Source organism: Otolemur garnettii, unplaced genomic scaffold (genome assembly GCF_000181295.1).
Source record: "Otolemur garnettii isolate 467f Iridium unplaced genomic scaffold, OtoGar3 scaffold00208, whole genome shotgun sequence".
Classification (NCBI taxonomy): Eukaryota; Metazoa; Chordata; class Mammalia; order Primates; family Galagidae; genus Otolemur; species Otolemur garnettii.
Genome location: NW_003852603.1, coordinates 146,984 through 155,945, shown reverse-complemented (window position 1 = coordinate 155,945; position 8,962 = coordinate 146,984). Strand labels below are relative to the sequence as shown.

The 8,962-nt window shown below is 43.8% G+C and overlaps 1 protein-coding gene across 1 annotated transcript in view; it reads right to left on the bottom strand.

Moving 5' to 3' along the window:
* Window positions 1-8,962, bottom strand: part of LOC100943722 (O-acetyl-ADP-ribose deacetylase MACROD2-like) — a 183,554-nt gene that overhangs the window by 152,254 nt on the left and 22,338 nt on the right. The window lies entirely within an intron of this gene.

The following is an 8,962-nucleotide window of genomic DNA, read 5'->3' as shown; positions in this document are numbered from 1 at the left end:
ACCCCGTCTGGGGCAGAGCTACCCCCAGATGCTCTGCTCACATTAGTCCTGATGCTTCCACCCTTCCTATGGCTTTCACTTCTCAATGGTGAACTCTTAGGAAGGCCAGGCCAGGCCAGTGCTTACCACTGGGAAGCCTAGCTCTCTCACAGATGCCATGTAGTCATGGAGTGTGCTGCTCCAGGTGTCTGCAAGAGGGACTGCTGCCAGGGGAGCCACTCACTGGGCATCTACTGTGGGCTTCTGGTCATGCCGACACCACTCCTCCCCCAGCTCTCTACAGTCAGTGCTCAACTTGGAGGAAGAGGCCCGCTAGAGGCCCAGCCATCCCTGCTCGACATGGGACTCCTCCAAGGGCAGTCAGTCCTTTGCTGATCCTCTCCCAGCTTCCTCAGACCGCGCTGCAGACTGGGCACCTCCAGGCCAGGTCACCTTCCTTCTCTACCTTCACCTGTGCCCTCCCCTGTCCCTCTGGCCTTTATGCATCACAGGCTCATCACCTACAAACTTCTCACACAGATACTTCCATCTTGGGGTCTTCCTCCTTCACGACCCGCAATGACGCCATTCATGTGTGTACTTTTCACCTCAGAGTGGAGGAAGTAGGGCTCCAGCAAGACAGTTGAAAGCATAAACATGCTCCCTTTTAGAGGTGTAGAACATACTCTTAGGTTTGAAGTTTGCCTAAAAATCACCTCATCTACATTTTAAAAGAACATTTGAATGTACTAGCATTATAAAAGGGAGATGGTGTCATTCGTCAGAAAGTGGAGCCCAATTGGACCAGCCCTTCAGTGCAAAACTGCAAAACTGCAAAACTGCATGGCAAGTCTAGAATAAGTGAGAAGACACTAAAGACAGAAACCATGGAGCACGGACCGGCGAGGTTTGCCCTGGAAAGATGCCAATTGTGCCCATCAGCAGAACAAATTATCCCAATAAGCCAATAGCCACAGCTCTGGCTACACCCACAGTTCCCGACCTTCACCCTTACACAGTTTCAGAACATGGACTTGTAAGCACCACTGACAATTTTTCACTTTACAGAAATGGAAAATACATCACACTGAGAAAATGGATTTTTAAAATTTGGTTTTTCCCTTAACAAAATAAAACTGAAACTGATTTTTCATTTTCAAACATATTAGAAAGAGATAAAGAATTGCTTTGTGATATTTTAACCCTTAGGAATAGCTGAACATGAGAGCATGTGCATAATTTAAAAATCAAATAGAAAGGTTTTTTCCTGGCACCATTTCTTTCTTCCTTTCCTTTCCTTTTTTTTGCCTCTCCTCTCCTTTCTTGTCCCAGGCTGTCTCCCTGAGTAGAGTGCCATGGCATCACAGCTCACAGCAACCTCCAACTCCTGGGCTTAAGCGATTCTCTTGCCTCAGTCTCCCAAGTAGCTGAGACTACAGCCACTTGACACAATGCCCAGCTATTTTTTGGTTGTAGTTCTCACTGTTGTTTAGCAGGCCTGGGCTGGATTCGAACCTGCCAGCTCTGGTGTATGTGGCGGCACCTTAGCCACTTGAGCTACAGGTGCCAAGCCTCCTGCCATAATTTTCTAAAGCAACCAGAGACAGGACTTACCCTCACTAGAGTCCTTTGAACTTTCGGGCTTCTTTGCTTTGCTCTTCTCGGGGGGTGGAGAGAGGCCTTTTGGCTCTAACCCTTCTGAAAATACAAAGATTTAATACATTCTTACTTAAATATTTACCAGCAGGGTTCAAAATTATGTTGAAGTTTAAAAATGTTTTCTTCTTAGTAAACCCACACACACACTGAATCTTAATTGCATATTCATCTGTCATCAAGCCTGAGCTAAATTTTGGCAAGGATGTGATTCTCCAGCTTACCAAGAGTTACTCTTAAGGCTTCAGCAAAAACGATTTTGTAGACATCATTAATAATTCAGGTAAACATTCAATATTATACAAGTTCTTTCTTTTTTAACCTAAAAATTCACTACAAGGGAACCCTGCTAATTTTTTTCATCAAGAAAGTTTGATTTCAAATTTCATACGTTTGGCTCAGCACCCATAGCACAGTGATTACAACACCGACCACATGCACCGAGACTGGGGGGTTCAAACCCATCTGGGTCAGCTAAACAACAATGACAACTGCAACAAAAAAATAGCCAGGCACTGTGGTGGGTGCCTGTAGTCCCAGCTACTTGGGAGGCTGAGGCAAGAGAATAGCTTAAACCCAAGAGTTTGAGGTTGCTGTGAGCTGTGATGCCATGGCACTCTACCCAGGGCAACATAGTGAGACTCTGTCTCCAAAAAAAAAAAAAAAAATCATATGTTAATTGGCAGTAATCGTTGTGCAAGTTCATCTTACTTAGCCCTCAAAGTGGGCTAGATGAATGAGGGCTAGAAATTATCCTCTTCTGTTTAACATACTTCTTTAGTAATAAACAACTTCCACATGTCCTCAGTTAAATTACTGTGTTCCCTATTTTTCTCAATGCCTCTCCAAGTCTATCCGAGGGGCTAATAAATCAAGTTGTGCAAACAGTTTTAGGAAGATATGTCTACATGTGTTCCATTCTCATGTAGAATCCTCTTTCAGGCATTAATTTATGTATCCACCTCTGAGTTTAACCTGTAGAACTTCAACTGCCTACATGGCATATTGTTTGGGATTTGGGACCGAGTCTTCTTTTTCCTCCTTAGATCAGTTTTCCACTCTTCTCTAATCCCCTGCAGTTCTCTGGGATGCTGAACTCTATGGAATAGGCCTCTGAACTCCCTGGGTCCCTGTGTTCCTGTTAGATTCAGCCAGTGGAGAGCCCAGGGTATTTAGTTCCTAGACCCAGTAATCTTCATGGGCTAGTCGTGTCCCTCAATCTAAGCCCCTATCGGTTGGCCTTCTCCATGTGGTCCCCTAAGTCTCCTGGGTTCTGTAGTCATCACCTCCCCACTGTCCCTTCAGGAGTGGGGCTTAACTATGTCTCACTCTTCTCAGCTCTAATGGCTTCCCTTCACTCAACCCCCATCAGGAAATGTAGATGGGGGTTGTAAGTGATCCCCTTTGGTATTTCAAATTTAACATCAGCCAGATCCATCTCTTTGAGATCGACAAACCTATTTTCTCCATGGTATTCTGCATCTCAAGAAATGGTATTATTAAGTACCCAGGAATTCAACCAAATTCATCCTTAATGATATCATCCTTATTGTCTCTCTTCATTACTCACCCTGTGTAAGAAATCCTAAATCCTATTCTAAGTCCTATCATCTCTGCTCTGAAATGTATCTCGTATTCATCTGCTGTGCTCAGCCTTTGTGAGCATCACGTCAGGCCAAACCAGCAGCACTTCTTGCCTGGGTTAGTACAGCAATCTCATAAATTCTAAATTCTAGCTTTCTAATCTCCCTGCTTCTACTCTTTACTCCCTATAATCTATTCCGGGTGTAGCAGCCAGTGTGATCTTTTATAACATAGACCAGATCACCTTGCTGGCCTATTTAAAAAACACTACTCAGACCAAGATCTAAGTCCTATTCCCTGGCCTACCAACATGCCATGGGCCCTGCCTACTGCTCTAGCCTCAGGAGGAGACTCTGGGTTTATCAGTCCCCGTGCGTCCCTCAGTCACTGCTAGGCTGGTCCCTGCCTCAGGATCTTTGCCCTTTCTGTCTCCCAAGCCACCAACACACATGTTCATAGGTCTTCCTCCCACTCACCCTCTGAATCACAGATCAAATTCAACTCAAAGACAGGCCCTCCCTGACCTCCTGAAGAATTACTGCAGAGGAAACCTCCCTCCACACATCCCTTTTGTCTTGAAATGGTCTGACTTTCTTCTGTTTGTTTTTGTATGTCCTCCTCCCCACTCCACCATCCAGGAATGTGAATTTCATAAGAAAAGGGCACTTGGGGCGGCGCCTGTGGCTCAAGGAGTAGGGTGCCGGCCCCATATACCCGAGGTGGTGGGTTCAAACCTGGCTCCAGCAACAAACAAACTAACAAACAAAAAAAAAAAAACCCTGAAAAAACAGAAAAAAAGGAAGAAGCAGCTCTTCTTACTTAGAGAAGAAGTAAAAAGAAGAAGCACTTGTCTTTCCTGATCCCCCTTGTACCCCTGGTGCCTTGAGAATTCCATTTTAAATTCTATTTTACTTTCTCTTCCCCAGGCCTTTCTTTAAGGTCAAGACACAATGGGGTCCATGCCTAGTTCTCACTTTCTTAGTAGCTATCACCTCATTCCAGGATTCTGAAATTATACCGCAGAGCTATGGTGACTCATTTCTAGCTTCCTATTTATTAAAAAAAGGAGCAGGACAACAAAAGGAAACAACCGCATTTGATGGATGCACTATAAAAACCTTTGGTATTATAGACTGCAAAGCTTTTGGGCACTAGACTAGATGTTCTGTGGCTGCAAGTCCATCACGTCTAAGGTCATTACCACGGCCTGGGTGAAAAGTTTTGCCAGTGACTACATTAGCAGCTCCCCCCGAACTTCTGTCACCAGGTGTGAGATGGATGTTGACCCTTGGAATGGGTTCAGCAAAAGCAGAAATGAGATGCTTGGAGCAGCTCACTGAGCACAAATACTGGGTTCAAAGGGATTCATGGAAGGAGCAGAGTGGCGTTTACCACCTCCCTGGGAGAAGACGCTAACCCTTCATGCCCCGGAAATGTGTCCGGTGCAACTGGGAACAAGAGGAAGGTCTCCACTGCTGGAAACACAACTCCAAACCAGCATTTCTTAAAAGTGAGATTTGGTGAATTAAGTCTTAATTCCTAAGTCTTAATTTCCGACCTGAATGGAAATTCCTAGGGCGTGGGTAAGATATAAAAAGACATCTCTTTGCCCACATTTCAAGATATTTAAGCACCCAAAAGGTATTATTTCTGAAATACATAGAGGGCCCTCCCTCGGTAGCCGGTGGGCCTGGCTGCATATTAATTAGCAACGGTCACCTAACCCACGGTATTGTGTCGTCTCATGACACCCATGGGTGAAGTGTTACGGGGAGTTCAAATGAAACAGCCTAATACATAATGGCCTTTGTACCCACGGTTTTGCTTACTGCTCGGGAGGAGCAGCTCTCTTGGTCTGGGGGTTGCTAAAGAGAGATGTGCTTCTGCTTCTCATCAAAAGCACCCCCATGCTTCTCCTTGATAATGAATCTTGTTTTCTAGATTTCCTCTGCTTCTGGTAGAGGATGGAAACCTGGGGGTTTGCCATGAACATGGCTTTGCCCTGAGAAACTCAACTGTGCACCTACCTTTGGGTGGTTGAGTTGCTATAAGTAACTGCTGATTTTCTGCTGGCTCAGGGTGGAGGTAATTTCAACAGAGCATAGTCATGGAAATGGAAGAACATTTACCATGTAGGGTTAAGGAAGGTGATTAAGGGACTTAAAAGACATTCTCTGCATTTAAGCCAGTCTGCTGTGTATACCTCACCTGGGGGCAAGGCCTCCCCTTGAAGAAGACCTTGGCTAACACCTTCTGAGATGCTCCTGTCTCTCTTTACTACAAGAATTTAGAGACAGGAACAATAAAATTAAGACATCAGCCTTTGGGTCATGCAAATCTGAATTCTGGCTTTACTATTTAAGCAAGGAACTAATCCCTCTTAAGCCTGGATGATAACAGTCCCTGCCTCATAGAGGTGCTGTGTGTGTTAAATGAGTTCATGTGTGTTGAGTGACTGGCACACACTGCAGGCTCAATTTAAGGCTAGCTCAGCAGAGCTGTACTGAAACTGACTTGAGCCAGCACACACCCACTAATTGTCTCCTCTCGCCTCAATTCACACATTCACTGACTCCTTGTTTGAGAGCCTGATCGGGGTGTGTGTTTACAACACAGAAAACTGCAGAGTCTTGGCATCTGGGCACTCTCTAGACAGAGCCCATTCACCAGCACCCCACTGGCTCAGTTGTCCTTCACAGCGTTCATTGGCAGGTTGATTTGCTCAAGTAGCCCTTGACTAATGTCAACTCCATTCTTAAAAGTCCCTCCAGCTCTTCCATGTGTATGAGAAGAGATGATTCAGGGCCACAGAATACCACAGTTTATGGTTCTTGGAAGGTTGGTTCAGACTCAACTTGGAGACCATTATGCTCGAGTGTGAGATCTGAATGGGGCCAGCTTGCACACTAATGTTAGGCCAGCTGGCACACCATGGAACCATCTAGCACAAAAATCCTTTGATTTCAGCACTTGGATATTAGGAAACAGAGAGTAGCTTCCCAATCTCACTCTTTGTGATTGGCTTAGCATCGTGGCCACTGAGTGTGATTTGAACAGCTGCATCCAGCTGCTAGACACAGAACTCCCAGGAAACCTGGTGGAACTAAAATCAGAAATGATGACTCCATTCATGCTGCCAGCCCTCAAATGCTGCCTCCAACCCCTGCAGACTCTGCATTAACATTAATAATAATTTCCTTAAAATCACTCAGTGGTTTGGATAGCAAGCTAAATCTCATTAAAATAAGTCAACTCCCTTTGTCTAGAAATGTGTTCTTATGGCACTTAGGAAAATGAGCCACAGCAAGACAAAGTCCTTGTGCCTCTCACAGATGAAGGATATTCTAAGGGTACTTCATGTGAACAGGATAAACAAACATGGCCAGTATAACATTATGTTCATGGAAGTTAATTCAAGACAGGGCGATCATCTAAAGGCTTTGGTTTTTGATCATGTGGTTTAAAAATCAGACATTCTACATGGATATTGGAATTGAACTTTTAATTAAAATTTTACTTTGAGCCTTCTGTTTACAAAAGGCAAGCAGAATCCTGTCTTAGGTCAGATTATCTCAGAAGGAACACTGAGACAGATGTCTGAGTGTTAAAGTCAAGACTGGGTGCTGTCAAGGAGCAAGTTCCACTGAGGATAACCAGGGCTCAGTTCTCTTGGGGACCTCTGGGCAATGGTAGAGAATCACACTGTTCAATACTATAGCCACTAGCCACGTATTGCTAATAAGCAGTTGAAATTTGCTTGTCTGAATTGAGATATATCTGTAAAATACACTGCAATTTCAAAGACTTAGTGTAGAAAAAAGAATGCCAAATATCTACCATGAATTTTATATTGATTATAGGCTAAAATGATAACATTTTTGATTATTGTGTTATATAAAGTAGTATTAAAATTGGGTTCACTTGTTTCTTTTTCCTTTTTCAATGTGGTTACTAGAAAATCTAAAATTATACCTGAGGTTCACATTTAGGACTCACATTGTATTTTTTGGACAGCACCAGAATACAGTGTGACTCAGATATGTCCTATAGGGGTACTGATCACCCAACTCTCTCCCATCATTGGTTGTGGGCTGCTCCAGAGGACTTAACTCATTGGCATTTTGGCCAAGAGTCAGAAAACCACTGGTATCATAAAACTTAACAAAGGCATTTGGCCAAAAGTCAGAAAACCACTGGTATCATAAAACAACAGTGATTGCCAAGGTGACCTGAGGAGGGTGCTGATAGCTGCTCTACAGTTTCCTCTTCCATCTCTTTCATTCCAGACTTTACAACTTTCCTGGACTTCTCTTGTCCTCTGAGTCCTCTTTGTTTGGGAAGAACCAAGGCAAGCTTAGGAATCGCATGTGCTCAGACTGGAGAAGAGTACAGAGAAGCTGCAATCATTGTCCCAGTGAATTATTATTATTATTATTATTATTATTTTGAGGCAGAGTCTTACTGTGTCACCCTCAGTAGAGTGTTGTGACGTCACAGCTCACGGCAACCTCAAACTCTTAGGCGTAAGTGATTCTTTTGCCTCAGCCTCCCAAGTAGCTGGGACTATAGGTGCCTGCTGCAATGCCTGGCTCTTTTTGTTGTTGTTGTTGTTGTAGTTGTTGTTGTTGTTGAAGTTGTCACTGTTGTTTAGCTGGCCCAGGCTAGGTTCGAATCCACCAGCCTCAGTGTATATGGCCGGCATCCTACTTACTGAGCTATACTGTCCTAGTGAATTTTTATGAACAAAAGGAATCAGTGTTATTTTTCTGTGAAGATAGTGGGTGGTAGAGGAGGGATAGAGATCTAACTTAAGAAGGAGAAGGACCATTTCAACCAAACTTCCCTGATGAGATCAGTGGCATTAGAATTTACTGAGCTCTCTGTTAATGCAGCTGCTCAGACTGAGGTTGTCAGTGATTTACAGGGCTCTGGCATCAAATGAGAGGCCACAGCAAAGTGGGAGTTCTGAGATACCTATTTTAATTTTGAAAATTGGCCCCATTTCATGGCTAGAACAGTGTGATTACTGAAATGGAGAACATGGAGCTCTTAGCCATAGAATTAAGTTCTATATTTTCCAATATCTTGTAGAATAGGACAGGAAAAAAAGCAATAATTTAATGAATGTTTACTATGGTCCAAGCACTGGGTGCAACATTTCAGGGAAGGTATTGTATGTCATTGAATCCCCCGAATGAAGCCATATGATAAGAATTATTGCCCCCAGAAGGATAAACTGAGGCTTTTAGAGAAAGACAGACACTGGCCTGAGGTCAATAATTGGCAGAGCTGGAGCCGAATTCAGGTTTACTGAGACATGCATTCACTGTTAGGGGCATATTAAGTGGCTACCTTAGGCCAGAACTCATGTTTTTACCCATCGTATTTCCCGTGTAAAGACTGGGCTTTCTCGCAGAATTGGTATGCATCTACATTTCTGATGATGAGAGCAATGTATCAGATATGAAAAGTAAATTGTCCAAAGAGGGACACAGCAATATTTTAGGGCTTATATGCTCTGCAGACTCACTCTTCATCCAGAGAATGAGTCTGTTTTCATTTTCCCCTAAATCTGGGTGGGCTTGTGACTATTCCCAGCAATAGAGATGCGTGGAAGTGATACTATGGAACCTCTAAGCCTGTGTCATAAAAAGGGTATAGTGAGTCTGTCCCAGCCTCACTCACTCTCTTCAGAGAAAGTCATTTTGAAAATTGACCACAAAACTTTGAGAATAGTCAGGCC